Raw genomic sequence first — 16,209 nt, forward strand, 5'->3', positions numbered from 1 at the left:
AGTTCACTAAAGCGGGTACTTCTTTTGTTCTGAAACCATATTCTTTTTGATACAATATACAAAAGTCTCCATTTCGGGTTGCAAGTTATAATAGCGTTCGTTCATTAATTTTTGCAGAGGTCTAAAAAGGTTACACAAAAATAAATGTAGTCCAGAGGGTGTGAAAATAAAAGCATCCGGGAAACGATGTTGATACATCGAGATACAACGTTTCCCGAAAAAAATTACACCACTAACGGTGATATTTCCAGTAACCAAATAATTGAATCGTCGACCAGTGTCGACGTAATTTAGTAAGTCAGATTTCAAAGCACACAGTTCTCTAATCTGTTTAGAATCGATGCGTACGGGCGATCTCCCCTGTTGCGAAAACTCCTACACTAAATTGAAAGGCGATTGATTTTCGAATCCTATGGCTACGTACTTGTTTTTTTCCTTGTTCAGAAAATATGTGTTTGCAAGATAGAGATCTAAACATGCCTCTACGTTGTGTAGTTCAGGACATCCGATTGTATCTGTGGAAAACCTATTTCCCTACGTCTTTTTATGAAATCACAGTCTGTAGTCACATCCATTCCCTCGTCCGCCGTTTCGTTCTTGATAGTGACAGTTTCGATTTTGATAGGTTGCACACGTTTGCGGGTTTTACGTTTGGAAGTATCATCCTGATGGGTCATACGTTTCACAAGTTTGTCGTGTTTTTCCATTGTACAAGCCACAGCAGGTTCCATGATGTTTTCACTAGAGCTGTCTCGATGACACTGAGAGAAAGGTACGGCGGCACACATTTTATATAGCTTTTTTCATGACACGACACCGGATCGCGTGGATAGAGCAACACGCTTGTTCCCCTCGGGGCACTTGGAATGCGGTAAACATTTGAAGATCTGACGAAAACGGTGTAGGATATATCCATCTTTACTGACACCGGGTGGAAATGCTTGAATGAAATCCTTGGTTGTAACATGGCGTGCTTTGTAATAAGCATACATGCAACAGTAATGTCCACACGTCGTGGCCAACACCCCCTGTAAGGGAATGTTGTTGTAAGTCCAGACCGAGGAACGACAATTCAGGAAAGTTATACGAATTCTTGATAGAAAGGATGAAATCCGTATGAATATTCAGCCACATTGTTTTTGTCAAAATAGAAGGCCACCCAGTGTGTACCCCGGGAGTCGGAATTGTCTGTGTTTGCGATTATCAAGGCGGGGGTAGGAAATGTCCGAGGTAGAAGATCTCTCGGGTATACACCGCAGAAAATGTTTTTGGTGGAACAGTTACGGAACTGATCTGCGACGTGTTCATGCTGCTTATGTTTTCGAAAACGTATAATAATACGGTAGTCTTCGGTTATTTTTAAACTCTCAAAGTAATATCCGTCTAATATTTGTGGGGACAATTGCGAGTCAACAGGTTTGGCAGACTGCACTTCCAAGGAAACACTATTATGAATATCATTACTGGTATCAGTTCGATGAGTTTTCCCATCTCATGTTACATATATTTCAATAATGTACAATAACACGTCTGTCTTTGTTCATTTCTATGATCCCTGGGTAAAATCTGGCGTCAGGCAGTCGGGGGAGCAATCGTGTGTCAACAGGTTTGGAAGTTGTCACTTTCGAAGAAACACTATTATGATTAATATCACAGGTTTTCCGTTCGGCTGGTTTTACCATCACAGGTACTATAATGTCTACATCAGAACTGTCTCGATAACACTGCGAGCCAGGAACACGAGCACACATAGTTATAGAAAATTTGGTCTCACTGATGGAGGATAACACTTCTGTCTTTTGGTATATCTACTGCACATTCGAATTCAGCATACAAAAGGCATGTTATATTTTCCGACAGCTGGGGAGAAAATTTCATCTCGGGTCCGATGATACCTTGTTCCTGGAGACTGGTGTGCGTGTCGTTTCCTGAAGAGTCTGGCGTTATGTCGTAAATCAGGAAAAAGGATCCGTTCTCGAACATTTTCCGTGTGATCTGGTGTCCGTAATTGGCGTGGTGAATGCCTGTACCGGAAAATAGTTTGATAGGCACGTGTTATCAATCCGCCGTTTCGTCCTGTGGTGATCCGCAAGGGTTCGTAAGGTACGAGTTCTCCATTTTTCACAAGATGGAAAGAAGATAGATTAACACTTCTAACGGATTTTTCTTACTGTCTCCGAGAAAGCTGGCGGTGGATACCATAGCAAAAAGAACAACATTCGGAAAAGGACCTTGAAAAGCATTATCGATCGAAATCTGCTGCGTTCCGGCAACGTAAGAATAAGCTTTGATGACGCTTCTGGTGAACGGATAATAAGCAGGAGCGTAAGAGAGTGCTCTGTCTATGGCCAAACTGGTGGTAGGAGTAGGAATGATGTGATTTATTTCGAGAACAGCCTTTAAAATTTTTATTCTGGTGGTTGGTGAAGTCTGATCTCCCCAGATGTAAAAAGCATCACGTGACCTGGCTAGATCGATACGTAGTTCAACGCCGTTGATCAGGTATTTAGGCTGGTGGAAAAATCTATCTGCAGTTTTCCCATAAGTTCGACTACCGGTGACACTTCCGTAGGATTTCCGGTTGTCGGAACGTACTGGAAAAAAGTCTTTTCTGGCGGTAAAACCTTTGTTGGCGGCTGTGATTTTTTCTTGATGTCCAGGTGTGTCCAAGTACCACAAGGCATTTGTGAGATTCGTGTTCGCAGCATCGCTACCGTAATTGATTTCTGCTTCGAAGATTGATTTATATGCGTAATTGTTATCGGCAACTGTTACAGCGATACCCTTGAGAGCCACTGTAACTTGTGAAAAAAGTGAATGGAGAGGATAATTTACGACCCCGCAGTTTTTTGTGAGGGCGTTGGAAGGTTCGGAAGCACTCATGGGACTCCCATCTTGATTGACCATCTGCGTTAGCAGACGAAGATAGGCAGATTAAAGATCCGAGAAAATCTGTTCCTGCCGCCGGTATGGCAAACTGAACTATGTTCTAATTATCGATGGAAGTGATAGGCTTGTAGGCGACCGTGTAAGTTTTTCGACATTTTGCTCAATAGGTTTTTTGCTGAAAAGATCGAACTGCGAGATCATGCAAGTGTTATTCTCCATCATTATCCAAAAATATCTTTTCCTGCTGCCTTCTGTTTGATTTTTCTTTTGCGTGTTGTCCTAAATTTTGTGGTTGTTCTTCTCCGCTTTTTGGATGCGCTTTTTGTACGGATCGCAGATGTTCTAATACGGGTGGATGAACGTTTTAACATCAACTGAGCAATTTCTGTTGCAGGTTTTGTTCTTATACCGGAACTAACCAGAGAGTCGATTTTGCGTTGTGCTTTACTTTGAAGATTTTGACCCGCTTCACGTACACGTTGACGAACGATAGTTCTCGGAGTTTGTTGGCTTGTTGCAATGTCGGTGATAAAGTTAGCGCCTGTTTTAAAGCTTCTTTCCCGATTGCTTTTGCACCGCTCCAGAGTAGAGGATTCACCATTCTAAAGAGTCCTGCGAAAAGTAACCCCAATCCTCTCCCTTTCTGAATTCTAGTTGAACGGTAGATGGGTTCAATTCCCCCACGGATTTGATTACTGTAATATTCGGTCTGCGAATTCATGGCGATTCATCCGCTTTTCGGCATAGACTGAGAAAAATAAAGGCCTACTGTTTTTTAAAAGGGCTTTGCTTTTCTACGAAAATGTAAAACAGCAATTGTGGGTACGGAGCCGTTTCTCAAAGGCAGGAAATTTCCTTTTCTATCGTACATCGCAATTTCTATTGTTTCGAAAGAACCTTTATCCAGAGAAACGTAATGAATCGGGTTGAAAGTATGTTGGGCTACGGGTACTGTGCAAGATGAATCTGTTTCCGAATACCGTTTGCGGGTAAGACGTAGAAGACGTAGCATTTGTCCTCCGACCAATTGCGGTTTCACTAGATCGGAGTAAATGAATATATAGGGTTTTATATCCATGACGTTATTGGACACTGCGTGCGTAGAATAAATAGATTTCAATATGTCATATCAAAATTTAGCACAGTCATCAGTCTCGTCTATGGGTGTAACAGTATTTGTTGGAGCATCGTTAGATTCAGGCTTTGGAACCCCTATCACGGACAGATGTTTGTACACAGCCTCTTTAAAGAAAAACCTGAGATGAGTAGGAACAGCAACATTAGCAGGGTTTGTTTTCAGGAAATGAATCAAATCCTCTATTGTATATGTTGCTACAGGAAAATAGAATGGTTGTTCGTTAATATAGAGTGTATTATCTCTAGAAACAGAAGATCCCGACGAGTCCCATTGCGGTTCCAACAAAAAATTCCAGAGGGCCTCCCCGATGGCGCAGTGGTAGCGTCTTCGCCTTCTAATCAAGGGGTCCCGGGTTCGATACCCGGTGGAGGCACAAGTGGTTCGGATCCCACTTTAAACTGTAGGTCCAGTCCCGATTAGCCTTACTGTGCATAAAGTGGACTTAAAACAACAAATCAATCAACCAACCAAAAAATGCCAGAATTTCTCGAGAACGGTTCTCCGTATTTCCAGGTCGTTGGGAGGGATTCTTCGATGGAAGAGATCAGGTCCTCAGCACTTGCATACGTCCGAAGAGGAAAGGTTACCGTTCCAGAATCTGTTTCCAAAACATTGTCGTATAGAGTTGAATAATGCAGTTCTGCTAATCCGATTTCCCACAATTCTGGAGAAAGATCGATCCGTTTTGCAAGTTTTACGTTGAAATGGGTCAGCGTGTTGTTCGGAAAATAATTCTCCGATGCAGATGGCGGAAGGTAAACATAGAAATTATCGTCCATTCTCGCCGAACACAAAGAATTCACTGGATCGTGGTGACGATATAACTGTTTTACGGAAGATGCCTTGATCCACGAATCGAAACTAGGTGGATATCCGAGCCAGCGAACCAGGTATTCCAAATTTTTACCTTTTCCCCGGCTGTTCAAAATCTTATCAATTTTATACTCTTCGTCAGGATCCGAATCAAGTTTTTGCAGTTCATGTTTGTAAAATGTACCTTTTCAGGTTCTTCATTTAAATCGTCTAATATGTATACAGGTACAGGTGTTCGCTGAACAAGGGAGTGGATTTTGAAAAGTTCTCGTGACCACGATTGTTCATATCCCTTCTCGAAATGTCCTTTGACAACATAGATTCGTACGATATCACCAACATTCAGATCTGAAGATGGCTGTCAGGTTTCTTGAGTCGTTTCCACACAATGTAGACGTTTGTCTCGTTCACATCTCGAGGTGCCATTCCTATGGAGGTGCCATTCCCGGGATTCAAACCAGGGTAATAACCATGCATGGGTGGGTTTCGAATCCGGTACCTTTTTCATCCTGACAGTTAATTTCAGGATTCGTGGTACTTTTTCATTAAGATTTTAGAATTTGTATCCTGTGTCTTCGGCATTCTAATATAATACTATTTATATACAAAAACAACAATGTTCTGTAAAAAATATTTTATTAACACACCGAAATTCTATAGAAACATTACAAGTTTTCTACATATACAAACTGTTGTTTTTATTTCAACTCATACTACAGGTTATCAGATATTTTACACATTTTGTTACACTACTGGTATGTACAGTCACGGATCCGGGATTTGAACCAGAGGCCTCAGGCAGAAGTAGCAACCATACCTGGGCGGGTTTCGAATCCGGTACCTCTTCCATCACAACATTGTTCATTTCAGGATTTATGCCCTCTACAGAAACATCGCATTTTTTATTTTACCAAAATGGTTACATACAGATGTCTGTTTATCAACACAGTGTACATCTATAGAATTATTACAAGATGCTTTTACAAAAATGTCCGCAATATGTGCTACATAAATTTCTATAGATATAACATATTAGTCAGTGTTAGATGTTAGTGTATTAGTATGTGTTAGTTACTCGTTCAGTTTTCTTTTCTTCAACATCTCCATCATTCGTTCATTCATATTTTCCCCTGTTTCTCCTGTCTTCTTATTTTCACCTTTCTCATTTCTCACACCTTTAAACACCTCCATCAATTCGGAAGATATTCTTAAAGATAGATGGGGAGGTACATATTGCGCTTTCTGTATATTTTCTATAAAATCGCCAAACACTGGCGCATCTCGTTTTTTGTCAACAATATAAGTAAATATTTTGACCGAACAGTCCACCGATACCTTGATATCTTTACATGTCTCTAATTTTGCCAATAACTCTTCCGCCAGTCCATTTTCTTCACAAAAATTCACATAATTGCCGATGTGTTTTTCAACCTGTCTTCCATGTGTTTTACTCCATACGTTCCTTCGTTCTGTCGGATCTGCTGTGGTCTCCTTAATATCGCCATACACCAAACTGAATCCAAGGGGGAGTGTCGACATCTGAAAATATATACAGATTATGTTAGCTTTATATTGCACGCAATCCGTGATTACAGTTATACATTTTTGTTTCAGAACCGGAGCCTAGATCTTTATGAGGGATATGTCAACTATATGGCTAGTGCAGGAATGCGGGACGAATGTGAAAGGCTGCAAGCAGCACTCCGTCGTTTCCGCGAAACAACGGAGGGGGTTGACGCGGAGCACAGGGCCGGAAACAATCGCATGATGACTGAGGTTGCGGAATGCATGACTGAGGTAGTCACCCTGATGTTTGCCGAACATAATGAATTCCTGGCCCGACGGAGAGGAATTTGGATCCGGAGGTCGCCGCAATCCTGGGAAGGTGATTATTTTTTTCTCAATTTTATCTATTCTGTACTAATTTTGTAGTTTTTCAGATATGTACCATCTATGAAAACCATTTGTACTAATTCCTTAATTTTCAGACCTATATATATATACTATATTATTTTTTCTACATTGTTTTTGGAGGTTCCGTCATACCCATGATGTGCATACTGCGTAGTTTTTGAGGGTACTGCCGGAGCCCCTCCTGACACTTGTCAGGGCAATGCTGCGGTGTTCCCTCCGGCCCCTGCTGCCGCTGCTCCACCGCCCCCTCCAGGTTAACCTCCCGTCATCGATATCGATGCGGAAACCGCAGCTTTGGTTGCTGGTCTTTCACCGACTCCCGTCATCGATATCAGTGACGAGGAGGTTGATGTAGAACAACAATAAACATCCAAATACAGGTAATATTTTCCTTTTCTCACCTTTTACTCTGCTTCTTCCACTTCCGAAGTATCTGTTTGTGCAACTATTTCCGGAAACTCCCGATGCGGCCTGAGACTCTCAAATTGGTCCTCTAGCTTACCAATACTGGAAAGAAACAGATATTTCCGTCTGAGATTCGGGTGGCTTGAAGGATGGACGGAAAATTCCGCCATCTGTTCAACATCTAGTGTAGGACCTTTTATATCTAGCGTCTCACCCATTGACTCATCCAACCTTATATCACATCTAAACCACTGCAATACTTCATCCATCTTCAGCACAGATTCTGTATATGTTTTACAAAATTCCTGCATCAGTGCCGCGACATCGTTGCTCTCAACAACCATATATTTTTTTATGGCAACCTACCCGGTACAACTCTGGAATTTCCACATCCAGCAACTCGTCCAGATTTTCATACAACACCAATTCCAAATTCGACATGTCCATGCGTTGTCTTTCGTCTGGCATCATGATATATTTTCGAGCCAGGCAGTATGGAGACACATGCAGATGCGTCACATCCACATGTTCGGAATTTAATTCAGATTCCGTCTCCATACACAGACATTCTAGTGGGGCCATTCCCGACGCTACAATAAAAGGTCCTCCACGGTATCCCTTTGCAGCTATCTCACTTGCTAGCCGGTTACTCCTGGCACGAAAAGGTACATTTCCGTAAACAGGTGCTTTCTCAAACCGGTAACATGTCTCGCATAAACCACTTTTCCGATTGTTAATACAGTACATGTCAATCGGAAATCCATGATCGTTTCACTGCATCACACACTCATCAGGCAAATTTCTATTATAAAATGTCACCAAAAGCGATTCCCTGTATCTAACAGGGATATCGAATGTTAGCAATTTAGAATTTATACTCGTCGATATTCTTTTTTTGTAACTTACTGGTTCTTTCGATGCAGAAACTGTTACTGGATAAGCGAGACACGTCGGGCCTGGAAAGCGCTCCGTATACCCATACATAGGATTGACCTCAACCCTACGTTCCCGTTTCCTCGCACCACCACCGATATTGTCTATCTCGCCACCTTTAATCTCGTCATATTGATGCTGTTAATTGTTTTTAGCTTCCCACATTGTCCGAAATTGTTGTTCTGTCAGATATTTCGGAACCTCTGCATGTGGTTTTCTTTTCTTGTCTCCTGTTCCGTCGGCGATCCTGACGTTATCGGTGATTGTGGAGGCGACGGTAGCGGGCGCGAACTACATGCTGGGTCAATCTGCGGCGATTGATCGGAAGACTTCCTACCGATCGTAACACTCACAAGTTTCACCAGCCAGGATATTACACCCATACTCACCTTTCAGTTACTTCACCTCGATACCTGCTCGGACAGATGATGATCCTGACAGTCTTTCTGCGTCGGCACGAATAGCTGCTAGTCTCTGTACAAGGTAAGTTTGCAGGCAACAAAGATTCCGATATTCGCTGTTCCAGGTGATAGAAAGCTCTGCTGCTTCGACAACTGAGATGCTGATTCTGGTAACCTCGCAGTCCGCTAATCCTTTATATACCGCCCTTCCGATCTACGTCATCGATACATATTGTTTGCATTCGTTCTTTTTCTCTTTTTCCTGTCCTCCCTCCATCACATCCTATCCGACACACACTTTTTATTTTTATTTTATTCAACACATTCTGAGAATTTCATAACACTCTCCTTAATCACCAGACACATCACCATGCCACACATATCACTCAAGAGTTCCACGAATTCCATAACACTCACACACCATCTGCTCTCATCCATTAACAACCCGGAAAACACATTACCATCCCAAAACCTTGACACCATCCCGACAAACACACTCAACCGTTCCAAGAATTCTGTAACAGACAAACACCCTCTGTTCTCATCCATTAACAGTCTGCAAACTTTATCTCCATCCCAACAGACACGCCACACTCCCGGTTCCAAGAATTACATAACAGTCACACCATCTGTTCTTACAATTCCCAGAACATCATCACGCTCTCAACCGTCGCTACTGATACCGTTACCCTCTCACCCACCTCCCCAACAACCAATCCAAACATGCTTCACACAATAAACCACACCCATTTTATGATGTCACACCAATCACAACAAACCAACCTATGACATCATCACTCAAAACAATACTCTGGCTTGCCCCCACACCTACATCATCAATTGATCTTTGATCAATCTTTTCCAATCAATTGATTTATCGGACTCAACGCGGGTTCATAACTACTGACTAAGACATACGTAAAATTACCAAAAAATGCTGCAAAGAAGACTTCTTCATAGTGATTCCTCATTTGAGTGATTTCAAACAAAATAAACAATTTATTATTTTCCATTGCATTAATGCACTGTTGGCGTTCTAACTGTTCACTCCCAAAATCCGTCTACACTGGTACGGAACTGCAACGACAGATAATACACGATCGACACTACCACTGCTTTGAGAACTAATAACATGCAAATTTGTTAAACCCTGACAATTGGACCACAACACTCCTCCTCAAGCAGTATTATTGCCTCTCTGTGATCGGCGCCAGTCAGTTGCCTTTGTTGAACATTTACAAACAATACTGGCTTCCACAACAATAACAAGTACATATACTGCCACTAGATGATAAGCTGCACTGCTTTTTCTTTTGCTATGAACTTGTCACCCATCAAAGCATGGAAATTTTAACACAGAAAACAATATGCATCGCATTAAGCAGCAAAAATGACAGCCTCCTCTATGCAATTTCTACAAGAACACGTGCCGGAGCCAAGAGTTGAAATGCTCATGGAGCCACATAATTTATTTCTTTTGAATAATTCCAAAATTATGAAATATGAACAATTTGTGAATTTCCCGAGCTTGGCTATGCAAGGTTTTTGATTTCAACTTTGACAGAACTGGAGGCATTATGGAATTTAACGTTCATTAACAAACACACACTTTCACATACACACACGCAATACATTCACACGTCAATCCGGTCAAATAGTTAGTATAAAATAAAAATATGGTGCTTCCAATCCAACAAAACTCACCGTCACTTTAACTGCCTTTCTCCTTCCGTTGCAGAAATAGTGCTTCATTATTACAGTTGGCAACACTAGTTACTAGCTAGCCAATGAACATACACTGCATAAAAGAAGCAACCACTTCGTCATGCTATATTGCCCCATTACCTTCCCTGCCGAACGGTGTGAACCGCGAGCTGGAGCGCTATTCAATTGTTTTCAATGATGTTTGCGCGAGTGTGTCCAGGAATGGAATGACAATAGGGCAACAATGGCGTAGGTTGGCGAGCATGGTAGAACACGTGATGCAAAGAGAGAGGGAGACGAAAAAAAAATGGTATGTGCGGAACGGAAAATATATGTTTGTTGCACTATAGTCAGGCAGGCAGTGGGCTTCCATACTACATATCTACTCTGTATTTTTTTACTTTTTCAATTTTCAAAAGTTTATTTAGAATTGCATCTCCGCTATTGAAACAAGGATTAAAAACTGTCGGTAAGCAAGCATTAACTAGTGGCGTGCAAATAATGGGGGACATAATGAACAATAAATCGCCAAAAGTAGCATTCAAGCAAAGACTAAGAGAAGCTGCTTCGTCTCTACGGGATAAGGCAGAACAAAAAGTTTCACAACTTCTCTCAGGACACGGGAAAAGGAAAAGAAAAGTCACCTCTATAAAATATGTGGCGCCACTTGCGTTATCTCAGTTTAAGAAACGCAAGCGTGCATGCAAGGACATATTTGACAACTAAACGCTATGGCGCTATTGAATCCTATATCTTGGGAATGTGTGAGCAGTTCTGTTGATCTTTTCTCAGTTCCGCAAACACAAACTAGTATTGAACATTCTTCATTAGTGGAATATCGCCCAGTGTCCATTTTATCTAATAATGCTACTATCGAATTTTCAATACCTGGAGAGAGTTCCGACTATGTGGACCCCACTCACATCTACTTGTACACAAAATGTAAAATTACAAAACCTGACGGACGTCCTTTAGGAGATAATGACACGATTGCACCTGTCAATAATTTTTTATATGCACTTATTTCTCAAGTTGATATTATGTTGAATGATAAGTTAATTTCTTCAAGTGCCAGGTCGTATGCGTATCGAGCATATATTGAAACATTATTGAATTACTCGAAAGAAGCTAAAGAATCTCACCTGACTGCTTCTCTATGGTACCAGGATACTCCCGGAAAAATGGAAAATTTAACTGAAAATACTGGTATAGAAAAACGTAGCTTCTAGTAAGTGTTTTGAATTATACGGGAAATTACATTCAGATTTTACAGCCCAGCCTCGTCTTCTTCTGAACAAAGTTTCCCTACGTATTAAACTACACAGAACAAATTACACATTTTCTTTGATGTCTACTGCAAATACAAATTACATCGTTCAGTTGGAGGATGTCAGCCTTTATATTCGCAGAGTGAGTCTAAATCCTGAAATCTGCTTGGGAGACACAGCGGCCCTGGAGAAAGCAACAGCCAAATATCACATAACAAGAGTGGAAGTTAAAGCAGTTACTATACCTCAGAATCACACTTCTCATAATTTAGACAATATATTTATGGGTACTGTACCTCACAATTTTCTCAGCAATACTTTTTTCCCATGAATATAACCGTTACCACCTAGCATTTTTTTCTTTTGTTTAAACGATGTGGTCTTTGCTGCAAACTTTCGCAAACTGAGTTTGAATTTCTTTAGTCGAGACTTTTGTACTGAAGACAATGGAACATTTCCGCGTATAGTATTAGCAGCGCATTGTCCCAGTATATGCACAAGTCCAGGGTTGCACATCTCAACAATATTTTTCTTTTTTGCAGATTTATTTTACACAACACTTTCAGAGCGGGAGCATGTTCTCGTAGTAGTGACGTCATTATGGTGATCGCACAAGAAATGTTTTGTTTGCATGTTTGCCAGAGGCATATTTAGTCAGTTGTTCACCAGGAAAAATATGCATGCGCATCCTTAGAATTTCAGGGCAAATCTGCGTTATATCAAATAATAAGTAACTGTGCGGTGTTTAGTGGCATCTTCGTATGCTAAAAGTACACTTTTACTTTCTTCTGGTTTAAATTGCCATGCCAACACATTGATTTGTTGATTGTCGCGAGGATTTTTAAAGTATACTAAATAGTGAGCATTTAAGCTTATATCTCGCATCTTTTCGCCTGTATGGAATAAATTTTGTACAATAAATATAACACTCATGTTCTTGTGATCTAAATACTTGGTAAAAATATCTGCAACAGCTGAATCTTTTCCACTTTCGCTCATTAAATCAATAACAATTGATCCTGGAGTTTCAATTTCCATATTGTGTATATCTGGTATTCCTTCCACAAATTCAATCGGTATATTTTGACTCATTTTCAGTTTCTGTAGAACTGCACCATATGCCCAAATTATAGTTTTCGGTACTTGTGTAAAAAGATCATTTCTATAATGTATTAATTTGTTAACAAAAGTTGTTCTTCCACTCTGAGACGGTCCAGACACAAGCATGGCAAACGGGTGACTAAAACAAAGATCCATAGTGAAGTGATATTGCTTTCCTACATCACCTTCCTTTTATAAATATAGCAGTTCTGTGATTACTAGTGTCTAGTATTGGAAGTAATTGTTTTTCAGTTGTTTTTATTCTTTGCTGGAAATGTATTTTCTGTATAAAATAAATATATTTTCGACATTCGCATTCCCGAGGCACATAGAATACATATTGTATATTTTTAGTGAAGCATACTTTTGACTTTTTCATTTTTCGTTTTGTAAACCAAACTAATTGTTCTTAGATGTAGTACATTTTGTTTTATATTATCTTTTCAGAAGATTAAAATGGAGTGCTCACTCTGCGGGGCATGGAAGCTCGAGGGCCGGAGAGGCTCACTAAGACATATAATAGCATGTCACAACGACATAGAAAGAGTACAACCATCGTCAGAAGAATTAAAGAAAAGAAAATAAGAATTCGCTACCCCGTGAGAATTCGGGTGCCAAAAATGTGCCACTTGTGGGATGAGTGATTAAATTCTATCCAAACCTGATTAACTGTTTCATTTACATCCCGAATGAAAGTGTAGTGTAGTTTTCAAGTTTAAGTCTTTTAGTGTTGACGGACTGGTGAGTTTTCGATTCGGATTCAGACACAATCTCAAAATTGCTTTTTCTTTTGATTTTGCGTGGGTTTTCAACCACTCGCTTTTCAATTTCTCCTTTCACAAGCTGTTTGAAATACTCAAAATTAATTTGTAACTGTGTCCTGTAATTTATAGTTATCCCACGTACCTTGATTACATATTTCACATCATTGGGATCATGTTTATTTTGCATTTTATATGCGTAGTTTTTATTTAGGTCCTCCACCTAAAAAGCAAGTGATCTGATATGGATCTTTAATCTCATCAGTCAGTTGACCAAGGTGTATCAAATGCTCCGATTATTTTTCAACATAAATTACAGAGTCTGTATCCACATAATGGATTCTATCTTTCACTTTGTCCATAAAAGAGTAAAGATGCATACGTCCGTAGACAGTAATAAAGGCCGAAATAAGAACATTGAAGAGAACTAATGGTTCATTTGCTGTTTCTAGGTCTTTGTATGTAACTAACAAGCACATTTCAGAGATAGGTACCACACTTTGGATTTCATTTTGAGGTTTAAATACTATTTCATGAAATTTCTTCTCTGTATTCACGAAAACAGACTTGGGTAAGTCAACTCTTTGAGAGAACTTGCCAAAGATTGAGTTCAGCAATATTTTAGAAATGAATCTGAGTCATGGGTTGGGTGCAATTTCCTCCTTGATCAGCTGTATCTCTTCATGTTTGAGATAATCTTCAATATACTTGTCTTTGTCTTCCTCTGTTTTGCAGCTGCTTGGATAACCAGAGGACTGTTGTTTCAATCTTAAGAAACATATCCACATATTCTCTGAAAACGTTTTTATTTCCTCCTGAAATTCACATTCCCATTTCTCTATCACTTTGAATCCTATGTTTTCAATCATCTCTTTCCTTGCAAGCGTACGCTCATATCTATTATTCATTGTCTCTCCTGTTTCGTTGATAGGGAGATCTCTGTTGTGAGGCATACATTTCACACCCGTGAAAATAGAATCCATGGAAACTACACTGTTTTAGTCTCTTCGTGCAGACCATCCAATTTATACCGTCCTATTTTAGCCTCGCCTAAATTGCCTGCATGTCTTTCAGTGATTTTTTCTTTGTGCTCGATCCATTTGAGCCACTGTAAAACCACCTTCGATTGATTATCCTGATCCCTAAACTCCAAAGATGGGAGCTTAATCAAAACATTCTCCTTGAGAAATTTTGATCTAAATATTAGAGATACTAATGATGCAAGTGTAGAGCACCGTAAGAAGCATTGGATTCCTGTTAATTCTTCAATTAAATTGAAGAATTTAATGCATGCAGCAGCTAAAATCTTAACATCCTTGACACAATAATCCTTTAGCTCTTTCTGAAAATCGAAGATTCTTCCTTCCTTAACACATTCACCATGCCACTTTATTATTTCTTCCCTTTCTTTGGGGGATTTTGAATCTACATCGTAAAAACAGATATCTGGGTAAGGTCCTACATACAATGATTCTCAGGAGTGGAGAACAAGTAAGGGAAATCACCTTTCCTGAGATCTTCAGCGAGACCAAGACTTGCAGGTAGGTCTTTCAATTTCATCAGCATAAAATTCAGGGAATCCCATGAATATGATTTTCTTTCCAATTGTCAATTCAATAATTTTACGTCCTTGTGTAATAACAGTAGGAGTAATGTTCTCTTGGGTTATCAAATGGTTAAGAATAAAATGAGCATCATACTTGCCACCATTGTGTGCAATGCACACAATTTTTTCAAAACCATCTCTTGGAGTTTGGATATAGAACATAAAATCCTGAATTGAATTGAAGATGTGCATTTGCACTCCACATACTTGGCAGAAATCTTCATCTGAATCCTTACACGCGTAGCAAGCTTGTTTAGCGACAGCAAGAATAACATGTTTCTCCTCCTCCCCTCCGCCCCCTCCTGTTGTTTGGCCAACATGCATTCAAAGTCGTAAAAAATATACAGAAATTTAGAAATATGTTCAACTTTCACAGGCTGGATATAACATTTGTGTGTAGGGTCCACAAATGCATTGCAACTTCTACAAAAATATTCGTCTTATGCTTCCTTGTGTTCACAATTTTAAAGCACGTCGGGCATTGGTGTATAGATTGGCACACACTGCTTTTACATCCTTCACTACGCAAATGGTTCTCAAAACATTTACTCGAAATAAATTTTCTGTTGTACCGATCACATTTTCTTGGGATAGAATTTGGACCTTCATCTTCATGGGCTCCTTCACATTTGGAACAGTACTGAGTACAATCAGGGTGCTGGTATTTCATAATAAAACCAACCTGACATTTTGTGCAATAGTAATGTTTGATCAGTAGATTCCTAACTGAATTTACAATATCAAAGTGGAACTTCACTATATCTTCCATAGTACACCCATTGGAAGGGTCCACTCCGGCTTGATAGCACAGCATCATTGCTTCTTCTTTAAATTTAAAATCTGATCTTGTCATCGATCTTACCCTCAGTTTGTCATTATCAACTTTAGCTTTGGCAAGCACAATTGCCCTTGGCAAACACAGATTGTCTTTGTTATTGATATTAGTCGGAGCTTTCTGGTATTTCTTATCAGTGTTTACTGTCACTAAAGGGGCATAGAGCTCATAGTACTTTTATTTTTACCCGTACCCCTGCGTGGCTCTACAATATGTACTCTGCATCTCAGTTGGTTCCCAACAAAGAAGGATTCGGTACTATTCACAGGGTGGCGACAGACCTGGAAAACCGGGAAAAGTCAGGGAATTTGATGTGTCATTGTCTTCATTGACTTTTTATTTATTTATTTATTTAAAGATATCGTTATGGAAGTCTGCACGGGAACAGGAAATCTCGTTCGTAAGTTTCGGCCTCAACTTTTAGGCTCCTTTTATGCGCAA

General features: G+C 40.0%; 1 protein-coding gene and 1 long non-coding RNA gene across 2 annotated transcripts in view; both read left to right on the top strand.

Moving 5' to 3' along the window:
• LOC145980217 (uncharacterized) overlaps window positions 1–16,209 on the top strand; it is a 125,900-nt gene that overhangs the window by 68,090 nt on the left and 41,601 nt on the right. The gene's annotated exons all lie outside the window — the stretch shown is intronic.
• On the top strand, window positions 6,491–13,203 carry LOC145980067 (uncharacterized). Its single transcript, XR_014440824.1, has 2 exons — window positions 6,491–6,725; window positions 13,014–13,203. It is a non-coding gene; the product is annotated as an uncharacterized LOC145980067 (long non-coding RNA).

This window comes from Lepisma saccharinum, chromosome 27 (genome assembly GCF_977018435.1).
Source record: "Lepisma saccharinum chromosome 27, izLepSacc3.1, whole genome shotgun sequence".
Classification (NCBI taxonomy): Eukaryota; Metazoa; Arthropoda; class Insecta; order Zygentoma; family Lepismatidae; genus Lepisma; species Lepisma saccharinum.